We start from the raw sequence: 20,838 nt of genomic DNA, 5'->3' as shown, positions 1-20,838 counted from the left end.
CACCTTGATTAGGTAAGAACACAAGATAAAAAACTGTTTCTGGTAATGAAGCCTTTTTTTGAGCACTGGGAATTGAACTCAGGACCTAGTGCTTACCAGACAGGTGCTGTGCCACTGAGCTGTATCCCCAGTACAGTCTGACCAATTTGTAAATAACCAGTTTGTAAATGTCTTATTGTCACACTTTATTTTCTTTTTTACCCTTTTCCCTGTCCTGACTACAGAGACTATTTAAATCTATGATTTAAGTGAGTTATATTTTTTCCACAGGTTCTTTTGAAGTAACCAGTGGTCTTTCATTACATCATTAATAGAGTGGATGAAGATAGACTTGACTTTGTTTTCTCAAGGAGAGAAAAGAAATACACAGAACAAGAAAGCAATCACTCTAACCTGTTTGATTCAGTGTTTTATAAAATAAAAACACCATGAAGCGGAAATAAAACAACATGGAGCATGACTTGTTCTTTGGCAACTGTTTGTACCTACTCTGTCCACTATGAATTCTCTTGTAGTATGGATATCTAGAATTGCAGTATAGCTCCATGTGTCTTTTTTTTTTTTTTTTTTTTTCCAATTCTCCCTACTCTTCACCTGTTGGAAGATGGAACTCTTTCTTGCTTTCTGATTTTTCTGTCATATCTTCTGAAAAGATTACTCCTTTGGCACCTAAGCAGGCAGTAAAATGTGTATTAGATAGATTTCTCTCTGTCCCTTCACACTTTATCTGTCCATGCTGAATAACTATTGATGTATTTTTTAATCTCTTAAGAAAACTTCTGACAAGGGATGTACTTTTTCTATTTTCTGTACTACATTCTGTAGTCGGATATTTATACCCCAACTCCATCACTTAGTGATTACATGGTCTTTGGAAAAGTTACCTTCTTCAAAACATATTTGTTAAAAATGAAGACAAAATAACTATACCCAGTTTTTATTAACCTAACGTGTGTACTATATGTATAGTGTTTAGCACATAAATATTTAATAAATTTTGCCCATTCTATAAACATCGGTTATTGAAACCTTATTCAAAAATACTGAATCTTTTTTTATTTTTTAACTCTTAAGGATGAGGTTTTTGTTTTTTTGGTTGTCTTTCAGGTTTTCTACTCAAACTTATTTCACAAGCTCTTATTGACTGGAACACTCTATATGTGGAGTTGTGGCATTTTTAGTGATCTAAACTGATAAATTCTTTTATATTTTGTTGTCTGAGAAATTGTATGCAAGGACAAAAACCTCACTTAATTCTCTGCACTGTCAGCTGGTCATCATACAAAAATTTATATTTTGTTCTCCTACTGGGAAAATTAAGTTCCTGTTGGCTTAAAGAATATGCATACAATGTACAGTAAGTAAGAATTTAGGATAGTATGGTAACGTCTTGTTTCACCCAGAATGATTTGAGATGATTTATAGAGATGTATTAAGAGAAAATTTCGGTGAAGGCAAGATAGAAAATAAGCAGAAGCAAGGGTTAAATCTTGAAAATTCATGCTACCAGCTATGTATTTGCTTAGAAATTGGTATTGTAGATTAAAATGATTAGATGATTCATGCATCCTAAAGATGAAAGCAATTTATTGCTCAGGAAAAGCAGTATGTATTTCCTGATACTGAGATGCCTCCTCGCCATAGAGGCATGACCCTAAAGTAATAGGCCAATAAATGCAGTTCTCTTAATGGTCTGAAGTTACTTCCCCCCTCTTCAATCATAGACTGTCCAGAGAAGGTTTTAACAAAGTGTCCTTGAGCTATCCTTATATTTACTTGGATTATTTGTTTAGAATGCAGATCCTCACTGAACTGAATCATTGGGTTGCCAAGAATGTGCAGTTTGACAAAGGGCACGTGACACTCAGTACTGACACTTGACTACCACTGTCTTAAATCTTGTCAGCTCTTGTCTTTTTAAGAAATTTCAGTGGTAGAGCTCTTGGCTAGCACCTTAGGTTCAATGCCTAGGTCTGGGAGCAGAATAAAAATTACTTGCCTTGGAATAGAGATTGATCAATTTACTCTAAAAGGCAAGTGATATTTCAGGTGCTGCTGTCTACATAATCTCTGGATTTTTTTTTTTTTAAAACAATCTTTTAAAATGTAAATGCCTCTCATCTCCATAGGTTGTACAAAACAGTCTGACTCTTGGTATAGAAGACTAAATGGATAGAATATACTGTAGGCATTTGTTACAGTTTGTGTCTAGATATCTTCCCAATTTCACGCGCTTTTGGGAGTGGTTTTTTTTTTTTTGAGGTTGGTGATTGATTCATGGTTCAGTGCTAGTATTAAGGGTCAGTCAATGCTGGGTCAGCCTATTGATTGGATTGGCCTCACCCTAATCTCAGTAGACTGGATACAATATAAGAGACTTGTTTCCTCCTTGGTTGTTGCTTTTGCTCTCTTCTATTGCCATGAACTGTTGCCCTTCTGCCATGTACCACCTTGCCATGGAGCCAACCAATTAGGGACTGAAACCTCTACAAACTGAACTAAATAAACCTTTTCCCCCTTTAACTTTAGGTGTTGGGTATTTTGTCTTGGCAACAAAACAGAAGTGACTAAGACATCAATTATCCATAAAATTCTTTTTTTTTAGGACCTCATGCTTTCTAGACGCTGTGCCATTGAGTCATATCCCTTGCCTTATTAATTGAGACTGGCATTAGTACAATTTCTTACTGCAGAAAGAAAATGGATATATCCTGTTCAGTGAACCCAGAGTGTTGCTTTGATTAAAAATGCATCCAGAAAGGTAAAAGAGTTCATTGATACTCTCATAAAAGTCATCCCAAGTAGAACAGAAAGTCCCCACTCACATTAAGTAGGATTTGTAGAACCAAAAAGAAGTAAGGCAGTGAATCCTTGTGAACTTTTAAGACTGAAAAGCTTGGGACAACCCCCTGGGGAACCCTTCTGTATTCCAGACAGAAGCTTTCTCTCAATAAATATATTCTGCTGAGGAGAAAAAGACTGAAAAGCTTGGTAAATGTTGACTTTATAAATTGATTTTGGCAGATTGTTTAGTTTTTTTGTTTTGTAGTTCTTCTGTAGTCAACTACGAGTTATACAGGAAGAATTTAATGCAGTGCAAGGCTTCATGAAGCAAGCTCTGCAGGGGCTGCACCAGTACTTGGCTGTTGATGTTCTGTGAAATGTAATTTTCCCCAGTGTAAACTTAGAGAGAGTGAGAGCATGAATCAGGTCAGTAAACTGTTTTCGTGAAATTTGGGTAAAGTCAAGGGTATGGTTTTTGGAGAGTCTGTCCCACTGATTTATTGATTATTATAGCAAGCTCGTGGTTAGAGTGCCCATGCTAGTGTCTTGGACCCTCCAAAAGGTAAACAGAAAGGTAGAGTCAGATACGTTAGATGGGTTGAGGGAGGTCCCTTGAAGAAAACAAGGGAGAGGGAGAAGTAGGTAGGATGCCTTCGGAAGCGAATGATAACAGCTGTGATAGAAGAGCAGAAGGGAAAATTGAGTAAAAAGCGCCAGACGGTCAGCTACTGACCTGGAGAGGAGTGTTGGAGCAGGTTAGCTATTAAAAGTAGTCCTATGTTGGACAGAAGTGGTCTGACTGGTGTGCCAGAGTGGACTGAAGAATTGGCTTCAGTTTGTGCATAGGGTCAACAGAGGCAGTTGGAAGCTGTCCACTAAATGTTTGTGGCATCCAGTTTTCTTGAAGACATCTGGGTGGCACATCTCCACTGACAACCGCATTTACTCCTTAAAATTGTACACATGCACTTCATACATATTTGGGAACCCCTCCTTAGTTCCAAGATCTCTTGACACAGATTCTACATTGATATTTTCTCACTGGTACTTTCAGTACTGTAAGGTTTTCTTTAAATCCAGTTTTTACTGTAATTCACATATTAAAGGTGCCATGGTTAAAAGTTACCCTGGGACAAAACTTAAGTACTTTTTTAAAACTAAATATTTTCTATTCCACATGAGTAGAAACTTTTAAGGTATTCTTCCCTGATTGGGGGGGGGGGTGTGGATACTGCACTTAATAAATCAGTGGTTGTACCTGAAACCTACAAGGATGATCAAACTATATGGTAAGTATTTTAAAATCTGTTTAAAACATTAATTTTTTAATCGTCAATATTTCTTCTCTATTCAAATCCACTTAGTCCAATGTTCTTGCCACTTTAAGCAGTTCTAGAAGTCCTCTGAGTATGCAAGGTGTGATTTTAAAAATACGGTAAATACTGCAGACAAGTGCCATGTAGTGGAAAGGCAGGCTCATAAGAAACATTACTGTGCCCTTATCCACCTTTGTCACTGGCCTTTCCTCAGTCTAAATGACCATAACAGGTGAACATTTTCAGTTTATCCAGGACAAGGCAACCACAATAGTACTAGTAAAGACTCAAGAGAATTTTGAGAACTAATTTAAAAGTGGCATAAATGAGGGCTGAGTCTATGTCTTAGTTGCTTTCTCATTGCTGGAACAAAATGTCAGAAACCTTCAAGTTAAAGGAAGATTTATTCTAGCTCACACAGTATGTAGAGGTTTTAGTCCATAGCTGGCTTGAAGGCAAAGGAGGCATGGCAGGCATGCCAACTCATGGTTGGGCAGGCAGGAGGCAGAGAGACCTGCCTTCCATCTTCCTTTCTCTCTGTCATCCAGATTACAAATCTGTTGACTTGGCATCACCCATACCCAGGTTGGGGTTCTACACACCCTTAATTCATAAACACCGTTCTGCAGTTCAGGTGAGGCTTTGTGGAGACATCTAGATGCAAACCATATCAGTGAGTTTGAAGTGAGGTGGAATACTTTGAGGGGGATTAATGTCAGTGTAATTTTTTTAAAAAATGCATTCGCTATTTTTTTCTGTAAGTACATGTTTTGTAGTGCATGATGTTTACATTCTTCATAGGGCTTGATGCATGTACAGAATGCATCTGTATTCCTTTTTTTAAATCTCCCTCCCCCTCCATTCATCTCTTGATCCCCTCCTTTTTGTGTGTGTTGTCCATGTTTGCAGTATGGGATGTTGACACTCCATGTGTGGAGCTGGCACACATACGTAAGATCCCAGCCTCTGTTTCTTATCTACTTTCCCTTGGACACCTTATGGTCCCCTTGCCATGTCTAGTCACTGGCTGCGAGTAAACCAAAAAGTTAGTGGCATGGGAACTAGAGGACCCAAGAGAGCAGCAGCTGGAGTCAGCCCATCAGCTGTGGTTTTCTCTCTTTTCCTTTTTATTTTTTTATTTTAAAGATGGGAAAACCAAGGAAAATAAACAATAAAATCAATCAAAATAAACTAAGTGTTACAGGACTTCCAAGACTTCTAAAATCAACAATAGTTACCACAGTGCCTTTGTTTTCTTCAAACAGCTGCAGAAAACACTTTTGGATATACTAAAAATTGAACAGATTAGAAACAATAAAAACAAAACAATGAATGCAATGAAGAACATCAAAACAAGCCAGTAGTAAATACATAATGGCTTCCCTTAACATGTCTTGCTGTCTTTTAAATAGCTGCTCATGTTGGGACTGGGGTTTTAGCTCAGTGGCATAAGTGCCTGACTGGCAAGTACGGATTTGTGAGTACGATCCCCAGCACAAAAAAAAAAAAAAAAAAAAAAAAAAAAAAAAAAAAAAAACCCAAAATAGCTGCTCATGCCATCAGAGTTAACATTAAAAAAACAAAAACAAAAAAACCACTCCCCTTCTGCAAAAAACAAAACCAAAAAACTGAAAATAATACGGTTTCCAGGTGAGGCTCTCCTCCCATGGGGCCTGGTTCTCTCCCTCTGCAGCCTGTGAATGGAGCTGACTTTTTTTGACATTTTTTTTTTAACCTTTTTAAAATGACATGAGTTTTAAGTTACTTTAATTGTATATGCATTAATATTAACTAGTCCTTTTATTGTGGCAAGAATACAACGAGATCTGAACACTTGTGTGTGTACAGTTCAGTGTTTCTACAGATACAGTGTCGTATAGCAGAACAACTTCCAGACCTAGAATTCACTTGCATTAACAGGTTTTAGAGCTGTTAATAGCTTTATTTTCCACTATCCCCATCCCTTTGTGACCATTCTGCTCTACTGACATGATTTTTCTTTTTTAGGCAGGATCTCACTATGTACTTTAGGTTGGGCTTGAGTTCTTTGTAATCTACACTATGAAACTCAAGGTGATTTGCCTGCCTCAGCCTCCAAAGGGCCAGGATTGTAGGTCTGTGCCTCCATGCCCAGCTTTCTGTTTGTATGATTTTGACTATTTTAGATACTGCATCTAGTATAATAATGCACTGTCCTATGACTGGCTTATTAGTACATTATAGATCCTCAAATTCCATATCCTTAAATTTGTAGGATTTTATTTTTAAAGGCTGAATGAATAGTATTCCATTGCATATATCACATTTTTGAAAAATCCATGTGTCCATGGATTTTAGGTTACTTCCACATCATGTTCTTTTTCTTTTCTTTCTTCAAGTATGGAGTGTTTTGTGGTGATCTGGTAAAGGAAAATAAATTGGAATAGGTCTAAATAATCAGAGAAAAGAATGAATAGCTTCCACTAAATACTGAGTATTCTAAAGTAGCTCCCAAGATTCCAGCCCCCTGATGTTCATCCCTGTAGAGTCCTGCCTCCATGAGTGGCACCTTTGCCATTCCAAAATTAGGTGTGTCATGCAATAAAGATGAAAATCGGACGAAGGATTTAGCTCAGCATTGTAAGCACCTGCCTGGCAAGCACTAGGTTGTAAGTTTGATCGGCAGTACAAAAAAAAGAGATGAAAATAGTGTGGAGGTTTAGTTAGGGCCCTAATTAACTGACTTTAAGTTAATTGCCATAGAAATTATCCTAGTTCATCCCTTTGAAAGAATAAGGATCCCTCGTAGGAGGCAGCAGAGACTGCACTGGCCTTGAAGATGTGGAGAGGAGAGAGCCGCGTAGCTGGGAGCAGAAATGACCTTTAAGAGCTGAAGCCTGTGGTCCTACAGTCACAGAGGGCTGAGTTCTGCCAATAACTAATGAACCTGGGAAAAGAACCCAAGCCACAGATGAACTCACAGCCTGGTGAGACTGAGCAGACCTGTGTCCAGACTCATGATCCATGAAGACCATTTGTCTTGATTTAAGATACTAAGTATATGATTATTTGTTATACAGTAGAAAGGTAATACAGGAGGCTTTAATGTATTTTCAGAATTTACATAAATACTAGATATATAGCGTTTGCATATTTATACTAAATAATTTGTATAATATACTATAAAATAGCTGCAGTATACAGATTTGTGCTGTCTTAAGACTCATGGTAGGGTAGTTATGGATTCACAGGCACAGGAATGTAGTATGTCTTGATGATTGAGGGCAGCTGGACTGGGAGTTAGGAGAGTTCATCTACTAAGTAAGTGACTAAGATAAATGAGTCCTCCCCCATCTGAAAAAAAAAAAAGGCATTAAACTGGTCCAATTCTGGTATTCCACCCCCAATCTTCTATATTAAATGTGTAGATTAATTGTGGGTACACTTAGACCTGGAGAGGAGGATGAGCTTTGCAAAGTGGTGACATGTGGATATTCTGGATCTAAAATGTTGGTTCATATAATTGACCAGATTAGGAAAGAGCAACAATAGGGACCAAATAAATGTATGAGAAAGTATTGGGGGGGGGGGTAGGACCAACACAGAGATAGAGGAAGGGAGAATGAGAAAGAATTTATAGGAACAGGGTCTGGAAATCAAGAAGAATATTTCCAAGCCAGGCATTGTGATACACACCTGTAGTATCAATACTTGGAAAGCTGAGTTGGGAAGATTACTGCCAGTTCAAGGCCTCTTAGGCTACACAATGAGTTCGAATACAACCTAAACTACATAGCAAAACCTTGTCCAAAAAAACAAACAAAAAAAGATGCTATTGAAATTTGTTTTTTCTCTTGGAGATAGGGTCTCACTATGTAGCCCAGCTGGCGCACAAAAATAGTAACCTAACATTTTTTAAATGGGACACTTGCTATAGTCAAGTAGCCTCAGCAATGAGTTTAGAGTGGATCAGGGCAGAAGGAATTCTCCGAATAGAGTACCAGTGAAGAACTTGTTCTGATCTTCTTGCTTCAGCCTCAGGTTAAAGTTTAGTATGAGGTCATGTTTCCCATAAGTTAATCTTGATCACCATCTGCTGAAAATCTAAATTAATTTCTAGTCTTTGATAAAAACATCCAGTTTCTCGTGTCAGCCAGTCAGTGATCACACCTATAACCTCAATAGGAGGCTAAGGCAAGAAGATCATGATGTGTTTGAGACCATCCTAGGCTACATGAGTTGAAGGCCAGCCTGAACTCCATAATGAGACCCTGTCCTCTGATACCCCCCCCCCACAATTTCTCTTCTTTCATTGAGACAGAGTCTTGCAGTATATTTCGGGCTAACATTGAACTCGGCAATCCTTCCTCAACCTCCCAAGTGCTGTAATTACCACCATGCATCACCATGCCTGGCCGCTCCCCAAATTTCTTGTCCAACAGTAACATCTGATATCAGATGAACTGTGTTACTGGCAAATCTGTATTCCATTTTTGGTTGGATTTCTGTTTCGTACGGTTGAGTACCTATTTTTGTAACCTTCCAACTATACTAAATGCTCTATAATTAGGTCTTGACTTTCATTCAACAAGTATTTATAGTTCTATTATGTGTGAAGCAGTGGTTGGATAAGGCAGTAAAAATAAAACTCGTCCTCATTTAACAATAAACATAGTGAAAGACCTTGAGCTAAATATATGTTGGCATGTTTGAGAACAATTGAGGCATTTGGAGGTTAATGAAGAGCCAAATTAACAAGGATCTGAAGATCACTAGCAACGTTGGATCATTTTAAGATAAAATCAAGAGGCATTGGACAATTTTGAGCACAAAAAATAGTAACCTAACATTTTTTAAATGGGACACTTGCTATAGTCAAGTAGCCTCAGCAATGAGTTTAGAGTGGATCAGGGCAGAAGGAATTCTCCGAATAGAGTACCAGTGAAGAAAGAGCTACATAGAGATACTGAGATGTGCAGAGAATTTCAAAAACTCTAGTTTATTAGTACATGTATATAAAGAAATCACCCTTAGGCAGGGAAAGAACCGCTTGAAGTAGTTCTTCACTAATGAGAGTAGTTCTTGGCTCCTAAATGAACCAGAATAGTTTGTATTCACCAGCCAGGGTAGAAAAACCAAGTTTAACATGGAGTAAGAAGTAAAAATTATTTCCTGAGGAATGGAAAAGTATTGCTCTTGTATAAAGCCTGCTCACCATACCCAGCAAAGCTTCAAACTTAATCTCCATAACAACTGAGGCAAACTAGCCCAGTGGTAGCAACCTGTGGCACATGTGCCACAGCAGGCACACAGAGCTTTTCTGTTGGCACCATGAGCAAAGTTGCTCCAGCATTGCCTCAGTGGCTGAGCATTCAGGTTTTTTTCTTTTCTTTTTTTTAAATAGGTATGGGGGGATTGAACTCTTGACTGTGTGCTTGCAAGGCAGGCGCTTATGCCACTGAGCTAAATCCCCAGCCCCTTGAGCATTCAGGTTTAATTACTGTGTTAGCACTTTGCAGTAAGTGAGTTTTGGGTTGCAGTTTGGGCATGTGGTCTCTAAAAGATTCACCATCACTGCACTAAAGTTATTAAAAAGCTTGAATAGTAAGTGAAAAAGAAATGACCACAGGAGCTTTGAAAACCCCATCATGTGTTTAGGATATGGGTGACTACATGCTTGGGCAGAGCTATGTATATACTTAGGAAAAATACAAGAAGGCCTAAACTCTCACTGCTTACTGACTTTGAGACTGCATCTGCAAGACATGAAGGCCAAGACATATTTATAAATAGCCTGACTGACTGAAAGTTGGGCCCCATATGACTTAGAGCCTTAGAAAAGACAGATTTCTGGTTCTAGGCATTCAGGAGATCTTTGTCTCCACTTGGAAGCTGACCAATGAACTAATGGAGACTGAAGAAGATTCACATGAAGAATACAAACTTCAAAGAATCAGAGGCTGGGCATGGTGGCACACACCTGTAATCCCAGCACTTGGGAGGCTGAGGCAGGAGGGACACTGAGTTAAGGCCAATCTGGGTTACAAAGTGAGTTCAAGTCTCCTATCACCAAAAGACCAAAAAGGAAAAAAAAATCAGCTCAAAAGTTGTTAAATACTGACTACAATATCCTTGGAAGAATTGAGACTTTATTTTCAAGAGTTGCCACTTTATTTATTTATTTGTGCCAGTGATTGAACTTGCAACTTCAAGCTTGCTAGGCAGATGGTTATGCTGCTGAGCTACAACGCGGGCACACATTGTATTACTGAATTGTCCAGTTTCTGATAAATTATGAAGCATGCAAATAAGTAAATAGTGTGACCTTCAGAAGAGGAAAAAATGCATTCAATTGCAGGGGTTCTTGAGAACAGATGTTGGACTTTCTAGACACACTTTAAATGAGATATTTAAAGTATAGTCAAGCTGGGTAATCCCTGTATTTAGGAGGCTGAGGCAGGAGGATCGCAAATTTAGTCCTGCCCGAGCAATTTAGCAAGACCTGTCTAAAGATGAAAAGGTGAGGCTAGGCATGTAGTTTAATGCAGAGTGCCCTAAATTCAATCCCCAGTACTGCAAAATAAAAATAAACTTATAAACCAGAAGCAATTTGAGTCTCAAGAACTAACATAAAACTTGAGAATAATGTCACGCCAAACAGGCGATATCGTTGAAAAGATAAAAATAATAGAAAGCAGCCAAGTAAATTTTGAAATTCAAAAGTAAAGTGTCTGAAGTAAAGCAAACATTACAGTAGCTCACATGATTTGGGCAGAAGAAAGAAGCTAAAGATGTAAAGAGAAGGTGATTGGAATTGTACAATTTCACAGCAATGGGAGTGGCGGGGTACATCAATGAGTGAAGTTTTTGTAAACAATGGAAATTTGTTTTAATCCAAATTAGATTGCTGTTGGTTAGAGCATATCTTGGTTACTTTTCTCTCATTGGTAGAACAAAATACCTGACCCTCAAAATTAGGGAAGGAAAGATTTATTTAGCTTACAGTTTGTGGAGGTTTCAGTCCATACTTAGCTGGGGCAGTGGTTCATGCAGGCCACAAGCAACAAGGGCAAAAGGGAAAAGGGCATCTCCTTCCCTCATTTATATTGTATGCAGGATATCCACCCCCACCTATCCCAGTTCTAGATGACAATCATAAATCTAGACTTAGCTGCTTTCAAAAGGCCCAGAACCCCCTCCAGCATGACCACCGGAGGCTTTGGGAAGGACATTGAAACACAACCATAACAGGGTGCTAATGATTACGCACAGAGCAACCAGAAAGGGGAAATAATTTTTAGATAGATACAAAATGAGGAAATTCTCATGGTCACTACAAATGGCTATTTAAAAGAAAAAAAAATGGTAGTGGAATAAAGGAACATAACGATTAAGAGTCATAGAGAGAGAGTGAGAACATTCCAGAGGTCCTCAGCCCTGGTGCTGCCTGTGGATACAGACATTGTAGGGACAACCCTCCTGCTTGCCTCACACCTGTCCTGTGGTTTGTTGCTGTAGACCTGGTTTCCAGCGTCTCTTCCAGTCCCTGGTGAGCTGAAGCCATTGGAACCTGTTCTGAGGAAACAGCATACAAGCAAAAAGCTTACAGTTTAAGTGGCAAGAAGTTTCTCATGTCAGAGACCAAAAACTCTTGCAGTCAGTCATGTCATCCCTTCTTCTCCAGACAGAAGATGCCAAAAAGTTGCAATAAAAAATCTCATTTTATTGATGAAGTCACTAATCAGCCAAAATATCTGTCAATGTCTAGCAATGCTTCAGACCAGTTCTATCTTTGCAAGTTGCCTTTTCTGATTGTGAAGATTGAGAACAAAGGAAATGGAACATGGCTGGCATAGAAAAGGCAGTTGATCAGCCTCCAACTTATTGTACCAATTACTTTGATTGCTGAGCTGAGAGCACTGGCCCAGTTTGATGTGAAGGATGGCCTTTACATTATCAGTGGATCTCATGAGGCAAATAAGCTGCAAGATATGTTTGATGATTCATTAAAAAAAATGTGTTATTTGTTCTCAGTGTGAGAATCCTGAAACATGTGCATATGAATCTGAAGACACAAACAATAGATAATTTTTGTAAAGCCTGTGGCTATTTTAATGTCCTTGACATGCATTGTAAACTCTGCATATTCATTCTCAAAAATCCTCCTGAGAACAGTGATAGTAGTACAGGAAAGGGGGAAAAAAAAGAAAAAGAAAATAGGGCACAGTTAAGGAAAATGGCTCCATATCCAGCAGTGAGACATCACCCCCGCCACCCCCAAATAAAATATTTCTTCACGTACACATGCTGTGGAAGAGGAGGAGGGTGACAGGGAGAGGGTGTAGCTGAAGGAGCTCAGAGGTGAAGGATGAATGAAGTCAGTGACTGCAAAAGTCCCAATACTGATGATTTGGAAACAACCATAGAAGAGTCCAGTTTGATTTGTTAAAAAAGAAAGAAGAGGGCATTGTTGACTCATTTAACAAATTGTTGCTGGGCCAGGGATATAGCTCAGTGGCACAGCATGCCTGCCTGGCAAGCATGAGACCTTGAATTTGATTCCTGGTACCAAAAAAAGAAAAATTACTGGTAAAGTAGAAAGACTTTATAAGTAAAAGCCATGGGGCCTCTTGTTCTGACTGAAGTTCTTTCTAGTGAGAAGGGTAGCAAACAAATTAAGAAATACAAGGGGTCACTTTCTGAGATTCTGTACAACAAAAAGTTCAGTCCTACTTTCTTCATTGTCTGGAGCATGTGGTTGTAAAGCATCAAGCTCAGCTCCTCTCCAGGATCCCACACGTCTTGAGGGACCTTTTTTTTTGGGGGGGGGGTCTTTTTGATACAGGGTCTCTCTATGCAGTTCAGGCTGGCCTTGAGCTCATTATGTAGCCTAGGCTGGTCTCGAACTTGCAACAGTCCTCCTGCCTCAGCCTCTGGAGTGCTGGGATTACAGGCGTGAGCCACCATGCCCGGCAGATGCAGACCTTTTAGAAGAGGTCCTTTTCAGCTGATCAGAAAAGGCTTCTATGTTTCAAAAGAACTTGCCAAAGAGATTCATGTCAAAGCAGAGCCGTTTATAAAATAGTTGAAGGAGATAGAGGAAAAATCTGGTAGTGAAGAAGATAAAAATGAGAACATTAGTGTGGTAGATACAATGAACCAGTGTCCCAAAAGTTGAAACTGAAGTCTGACGAGGATGATGACGTTGGTATTCATGCCATTTAAAGGGATGGATGTAGCTGGGGACATAGTTCAGCAGTGCAAGCGCCTGCCCAGCAAGTGCAAGGTTGTGAGTTGGATCCCGGTGCCAAAAAAAAGAGGAATGTGACCTAGCTAACAGTAATAAAGCTGCAAATTGTTCTCCATTATCAGTCACAAGCTATACTCTATACTAAAAATCTTTTACTGAAATCCATCTACTGGTATCATTTCATTCATTAAGTAACATCTGCACTGAGCTTTTCTTTCTGAGAATTTTTATATTACTAACTTTATCTGTTTACTTTTTATGTTATTCAGATTTTATATGTTACCATAAGTCAGTTTTGATAGTTTGTGTCTTTATAGAAATTTGTCCAGGGGCTGGGGATTTAGCTTTCGGCACAAGCGCCTGCCTTGCAAGCAGGCAGTCGTGAGTTCGATCCCTGGTACCGATAAAAACAAAAAAGAAAAAAAAAAATTTGTCCAGCTCAGTGCAGATGGCCTCATTAATGAATCCTACCAAATAAAGAATGGACACCAGTACTACACAGGCTTTTCTGAAAAACAAAATGGGGCACACTTTCCAACTCAGTCTATGAAGATTACCTTGATACCAAAGGCAGATAAAGATGTAACAAAGTAAATTACAAACATTTCCTCTGAATGTGGATGAATAATCATCAACAAATACTAATCCTCAACAAGTTAAATGCAATATCACATATAAATTACATGTGTGTGTATTTTTCCACAGTGTTCAAATGGAATTGTATCAGTCAGTGCTTACTATAGAACCATTTAATGCAAAATAAACAAGTATTTAAGAATTTACAAAATCAGGGGCTGAGGATTTAGCTCAGCGGCATAAGCTCCTGCCTTGCAAGCAGGTAGTCGTGAGTTCGATCCCCGGTACCAATCAAAAAGAAAAAGACCAAAAAAAAAAAGAATTTACAAGATTGGCTTACAATGGCTACTCACAGAGTTATGTGTGGAAGAGTGTAAAAGGGCTGTCTGTGCACTGGAGATCTGAAGGATCCAGTTGAAGGCTGGTATCTGTGCTATCAGTGTGGCATCTGTGTGAGCCTGTATCAGGAGGCCAGCAGGACTAATGAAAGCCTGAAAGGTCTGCACTGGAAGCCAGGAGAAAGCTTGCAAAGTAAATGTGAGACTGGAGCTCCACTGAAGAAACAGAAGTGAGTCTTCTTTGTTTCCCTTTTATACCATGCAAGTAACAAGTCACCCTAGGGTAGGTCTTCTGTTTTCAGTAAATCCCCTCCGCCACACTCAGAACTGTATGGATCCAATTTAGTTGGGCATTTCTTACTCAAGCAAAGGAATTAATCAGTAGAATGAAGAGACAACCTACAGAATCAGAAAAAATTTGGCCTCCTATTTCTCAGACAGAGGACTAATATCTACATTATACATAGAACTAAAAAAAATTAAATTGCCTCAAATTAAAGACCCAGACTAAATGGGCAAGAGTAGTGGAAACTTCCCAGGAGATGAAATACAAATGGTCAATATATACATGAAAAAATATTCAACATTTATGACCATTAGAGAAATGCAAATTAAAACACTAAAATTTCATCTTAGTCTGGAAAGAATGGCAATCATTAAGAAATCAAAAACAGCAAATGCTGTGTGGCTATGATGAGAAAGGAACCCTCCAGCATGGGTGGTGGAAATGCAAACTAGTACAGCCATTATGGAAATCAATGTGGAGAGTTCTCAAAGAACTGAAATTAGAAATTCCATACAATCTAGCTATCCTTCTGTTAGGTATCTTCCCCCAAAGAGCTTTAGTCATCATTGATAGAACTGTGGGGGAGCGGTGGCGGCTGAAAAGAAGTATGAAATATAAATAACCTTTATTTTGAGAATGCGGGGAGATACCCCCATCCCCTGGGGCACGGCATCTTCCCCCCCCCCCCAGGGTCGGTGATCTCTCCGTGGAACACGTGGAGTGGAGGCATATAAGTAGTCAGGTTTGGGGTGGAACCTAAGGGGGCATTAGGGATGCACAGGTAGCCCATTGGTCTTCTTTTGGTGCCAGAGGTAATTTCCTAGGGGTGGGGGAGATAGGAGCTCCTTGGTTCCAGCTGAGGCTTTTCCAGCTACAGTGTCCGGCCTGGGCCAAAACTCTTTCAATCATGCTATAGCAATACATGCATAACAATGTTTATAGCAGCACAATTCATAAAAGCTTAATCCTGGAAGCAGCCTTGCATACCTAACAATAAATGGCTGGATAAAGAAAATGTGGAATCCAAATACAATGCAATACTATTCTACTATAATGAATGAGACATTTGTAAGAAAATGGATGTACCTGGAAATATAATCTTGAGTGAAATAAACACACAGCTTAAATACTGTATGGTATCTCTCATTTGAGTGGGGCAAAGTACAGATAAAGAATAATAAAGGATACATAGATCGGTACAAGGGATGGGTCTCGTAATAGGGAAGTGGTCTAAAGAAACAAGGGTGAGGGGTGAGAAAGAAGGGAAATACGAACAGTGAAGAACGCTACGTACAGGACACTAGTAACCTCTACATATGTAAACACTGTACCATAGTATAAGCTTAAGCAAATAATAACAAGGATTGAAAATGGATAGGGGAATGAGAGGAGGAAGGGGAAGGTGAGAGGGTTTAAAAAAGAAATAATTTGTAATATGTGCATGTAATAACTCCTCAGGATGACTCTATACTATGAATTGTAAACATGTACTGATAAAAATAAATTAGTTAATTTTTAAAAAGATGGAAGAGTGGGGAACAGGCAAATCAAAGAGGAAAAGTTTTAAAAACCAAGCAGTAGAAGATGAGAAAGAGGAGAGAAAACCGAGATAAGGATTCCTACTTAGGAGTAGAAGAAAGTTAATATAATTAGAGAAAGCTAACAGAAAAGAACAAACAAGGAAAGAAACAAAAAATAAAGATAAACTTTAAAAAAAAAAAGGAAAATTATCCAAACCCCATAAAACTAGTGAAGAAGAAACAGGGAGAAGAGAAATAGCAAAAGAAAAAGTGAGTACAGAAAAATGAAAAGAAATTTTGCTGTGTTTATGTACTTAGATTTACGTGTGCTCTTCATGTTTTCAAATGGATGCTAGTTCTAGAATTCTTTTGTTTCAGTCTGAGAGACTCCTTATAGTATTTTTGGTGAGGCAAGGTAGTCAGCAGTGAAATCTTCCCATTTTTGTTTCACTGGGGATATTTCAATTCCTCCATTTTGGGAGGATATGTTTTCAAGATATAGAATTCTTAGATAACGGTTTTTTACCCCGTCATTCAGCACTTTGAATACATCATACCACTGCCTTTTGATTTCCTAATTTCTGAGGAGAAACTGACTATTAATCTGACTGAAGATTCTTTTTATGTGATGAGTTATTCTCTCTTGCTGCTTTCATAGTCTTGTCTATTTCTGACATTTCAATAGATTATAATCTGTGTGTGGACCTCTTGCAGATATTCCAACCTAGAGTTCACTAAACTTCTTGAATGTATAGATTAACTTGCTTTTTTTGATTAATTTGCTTTTTAATCAAGTCAAAATTGGGAAGTTTGGGGCCATTGTGTAGATTTAAAAAAATTTTTTGGAGACAGGATGTTGCTATGTAATTTAGGCTGTTTTTGAACTTACCATGATCCTTGTACCTCAGTCAACCAAATGATGGGATTACAGTGCTGTGGCATAATGCCTGACAATTTCTTCAGATATTTCTTCATTTTCTGTCTCTGCTTCTAGAACTCTCTTCATGAGTATCTTTGTATTCTAGATGGTGTCTCATGGGTCACTATATCTCTACTCATTTTTCTTCCTTCTGTTTTCTTTCTTTCTTTTTTTTTTTTTTTGTCTTTTTCCTTTTTATCGGTACCGGGGATCGAACTCATGACTGCCTGCTTGCAAGGCAGGCGCTTATGCCGCTGAGCTAAACCCCCAGCCCCCTTCTGTTTTCTTTCTGATCCTCATTTTAGATAATCTCAATTGACCTATATTTAAATACACTGACCCTTGAACTATTCTAGTGAATATTTCACTTGAGCTGTTTTACTTTTCAATTTTATTTCTATTTGGCTCCTTTAAATATTATTCTTTCTTTATTGATATTCTTTATTTTGTGAGACATCATTTTCTTTCCTTCCTTCTTTCTTTGTTTTTTTGTTTGTTTGTTTGTTTTGTCTTTTTCCTTTTTATCGGTACTGGGGATCGAACTCGTGACTGCCTGCTTCCAAGGCAGGTGCTTATTCCGCTGAACTAAATCCCCAGCCCTTTTTCCATTTTTTGTTTTGTTTTGTTTGTCTTTTTCCTTTTTAACAGTACCAGGGATCAAACTCACGACCGCCTGCTTGCAAGGCAGGTGCTTATGCCGCTGAGATAAATCCCCAGCCCCCTTTCTGTTTGTTTTTTGAGGCAAGGTCTCAATATGTATTTCAGGCTGAATTTGAATTCACTGTGTAGAACAAGCTGATTTTAAAGTTTTGGTGAGCCTTTTGCCCTGCCTTCCCAAGTGCTGGAATTGTAGGCACATGCCAATACCGTTGACTTCATATCAGGTCTCCCAGTGTCTTGCTGAGGGACAGCCCTGGGGGAAACCCAGGCTCAAGGAGGTAAGCTCAAGCCAGCATGAAAAATCCATAACGCTGTGGTTGAACAACTCAGGTTATAGGCCCACAGTCAGAGTCAGGATTAGTATGAACTTCCGTGGGGCTGAATCTGTACCTCACCCTATTCCTACTGCAGGTTTGCCGGGGTTATAGAGGTCCCTGCCTTAATCCTGCTACAGGCTTTCTGGGATTATACAGTATGGATCTGGGCTCTGTCTACCTTCTTTGTCTGCCAGTGACAGTAGAGACACTCTTAGAAGTGGACACTGCTATGAACATATAAAACCCAAACATAACCACATGTTTGAAATCACAGAGAAATCTCTTTTTTATTGTATATATTTTTTTCATGAGTGTGAACATTGTTTATAGATTTTTTGTTTAGCTCTTGTTTTTGTTCCTTCCTTTTTTTGTTTCATTTCTTTTTCCTTCACTTATCTCCAAAAGCTTAATTTCCTTCTGTCCTTCAACCTTGCTTATAATTGCTTTCTCTTCTTCTGTTTCTCTATTCTTTTCTTCTTATCCCTTTTAAATTTTCTCAAGAGAGTACAATCACTGAACTATGGGAATATTTACTCTATATAATTTTCTTGTTTGTTTTAGATTTTGTTATATAACTCTAAACCTTGTTCATACAGCTAAAGGTAACAAATTAATAGTTACCACAGTTGTCATTTTCTAAGTTGTTCTAGATCTTATTATTACTACTGGTGGTACTACTTTAGCCAAGATAACATAATTGTTCTAATCAGTTGTTCTTCCTTGTATGTCAAGACTGAGATGTCAAAGGGTCATAAACAATACTATAGTCTAAGACCATAAAAACCAGGGGCTAGGCCAAATAGGTAGCAACTTCTCATCCATAGCAATTTGAAAGAGTAGGATTTGTGGGGCTGGAGATTTAGCTCAGCGGCATAAGCACCTGCCTTGCAAGCAGGCAGTCGTGAGTTCGATCCCTGGTACCGGTAAAAAGGAAAAAGACAAAAAAGAAAAAAAAAGGAAAGAGTAGGATTTGTGACAGACTAAACTTCCAAAAGCCAGAAGACTTTGCTGAAAAGTAGTTATTTCCTAAGGAATTTTCAGTACTAGTACCAAAGCTACCATAAGTAACTTACAAGCATAAAATAGAAAATAGATTTTAAAAAATAAAAAATGAGAAGATGAGATACAACCACAGACCTATAGGTTACCTATAGAGACAGTGTCCAAGGGGCAATGAGGTGGAACAAATTAAAAGCTACCCACCTGAACTCTCTGAAATACTATCAGCAGAAATAACAAAGCAAGTGAATGAAACTCTAGAAAAACAAATCAGAAATAATTTTTCAGATAACTAATCTATGTTAGTACAGAATATCTGATCTACAAAACAGTTTTGTAGTTAATGATCATGAAATTTTTTTTTCTTAAAAATAACAGGGAAAGGGGCTGGGGATTTAGCTCAGCAGTATAAGCACCTGCCTTGCAAGCAGGCAGTCGTGAGTTCAATCCCTGGTACCGATAAAAAGGAAAAAGACTAATAAATAAATAAATAAATAAAAAATAACAGGGAAAGGCCGGGGATTTAGCTCAGTGGCATAAGCACCTGCCTGGCAAGTGCGAGGTTGTGAGTTCGATCCCTGGTATCAAAAAATAAAAAAAATAAACTACAAAAACAACAACAAGAAAAACAGGGGACCATGAAAAAAATCCAACAACTTCTAGATGATACAAAGAAGAATAACATAACATTTATTGAAGACAATGAAAAAGCAGAGAAACTGCAAATTACATAAAAACCTGTTCACAGAAGTAATGCCAGAAGAGTTCCAAAATGAAGAAAAATTGATATCCAGGTAAGTGAGACATATAGAAACCCAATTAGCCGTGATAAAAAAGAATTCCACACTAAGCAATATAGTAGGATCCAAGAAATTCAACACAAGAACAGAATATTTTAATAACTGTTAGAGAGGGGGCTGGGGATTTAGCTTAGTGGCATAAGCACCTGCCTTGTAAGCAGGCGGTCGTGAGTTCGATCCCTGGTACCGGTAAAAAAAAAAAAGTGTTAGAGAAAAGAAACAAATCATCTATAAAGGAAAGCCCATCAGAATCACAGCAGACTTCTCATCAGAAGCAATTAAGTGAAGGAGAACTTGGAGTGAAGTATTTCGAGCCCCTAAAGAAAACAAGCTCCAATGAAGACTGATGTACCCTGAAAAGCTCTTTCAAAATTAATGGATAAATAAGATAATTCCACAGTAAAGAAACTTCTGGCCACCAAACCAGAACTCCAAAATATTCTGAAGGACATTCTAGAAAGAGATAACAGAGAATACAAATCCAAGAACCCCAACAGAATTAATCCACCAGGCAAGGCAACCAATTGAACAGAGAGGAAGAAAGGAACCAACAGCAGGAAAATCATATGACAAGGTTAAATCAATGCATATCCATTATAGCTATCAAAATTAATGGTCTCTATTCACCCATTTAAGAAAAAAAAAAAAAGACTGGCAAGATGGATCAAGAAATAAGATCCAACAATATACTGCATAGGAGAAACACATTGAACTATTTAACTCAAAAAGAAATTCATAGATTTAAGTAAGGAAAACAATACTCCATGCAGCAGGAACCTGGATAAAAGAAAGGGGTAGCTATTCTATTTGCAGACAAAATGAACTTCAAGCCAAAGCTGATCAACAGAGACAATACAGGTCACTGCAACCTTGTAAATGGAACAATTCATGAGGAAGAGATAACAATCATAAGTATATATGCACCAAATAAGAGTGTACACAGTGTTATAAAACAAATACAAATGGACATGAAACATCAAAATAGCATCAGTACAATTGTAATGGGAGACCTCAATACCCTACTGTCACAAGTAGACTGATCAACTGGAAAAAAACAAATCAGCAAATAAATATCAGAACTGAACAAAATTTTG

At 38.3% G+C, this 20,838-nt stretch overlaps 1 protein-coding gene and 1 pseudogene across 6 annotated transcripts in view; both read left to right on the top strand.

Moving 5' to 3' along the window:
- The window catches only part of Rimklb (ribosomal modification protein rimK like family member B), a 66,070-nt gene extending 65,622 nt beyond the window's left edge, over window positions 1-448 (top strand). For all 6 annotated transcript variants that reach the window (XM_063238148.1, XM_063238152.1, XM_063238151.1 and 3 more), the window contains one exon: window positions 271-448. The gene's annotated coding sequence lies outside the window, so the exon portion shown is untranslated. The remainder of the gene's footprint in view (window positions 1-270) is intronic.
- A 696-nt stretch (window positions 449-1,144) lies between these two features.
- Window positions 1,145-15,661, top strand: LOC100730460 (eukaryotic translation initiation factor 5-like; annotated as a pseudogene).
- The last annotated feature ends 5,177 nt before the right edge of the window (window positions 15,662-20,838 follow it).

Source organism: Cavia porcellus, unplaced genomic scaffold, assembly GCF_034190915.1.
Source record: "Cavia porcellus strain 051 isolate PalLab524CR breed Dunkin Hartley unplaced genomic scaffold, mCavPor4.1 scaffold_27, whole genome shotgun sequence".
NCBI lineage: Eukaryota > Metazoa > Chordata > Mammalia > Rodentia > Caviidae > Cavia > Cavia porcellus.
This window is presented reverse-complemented; position numbering and strand designations above follow the sequence as displayed.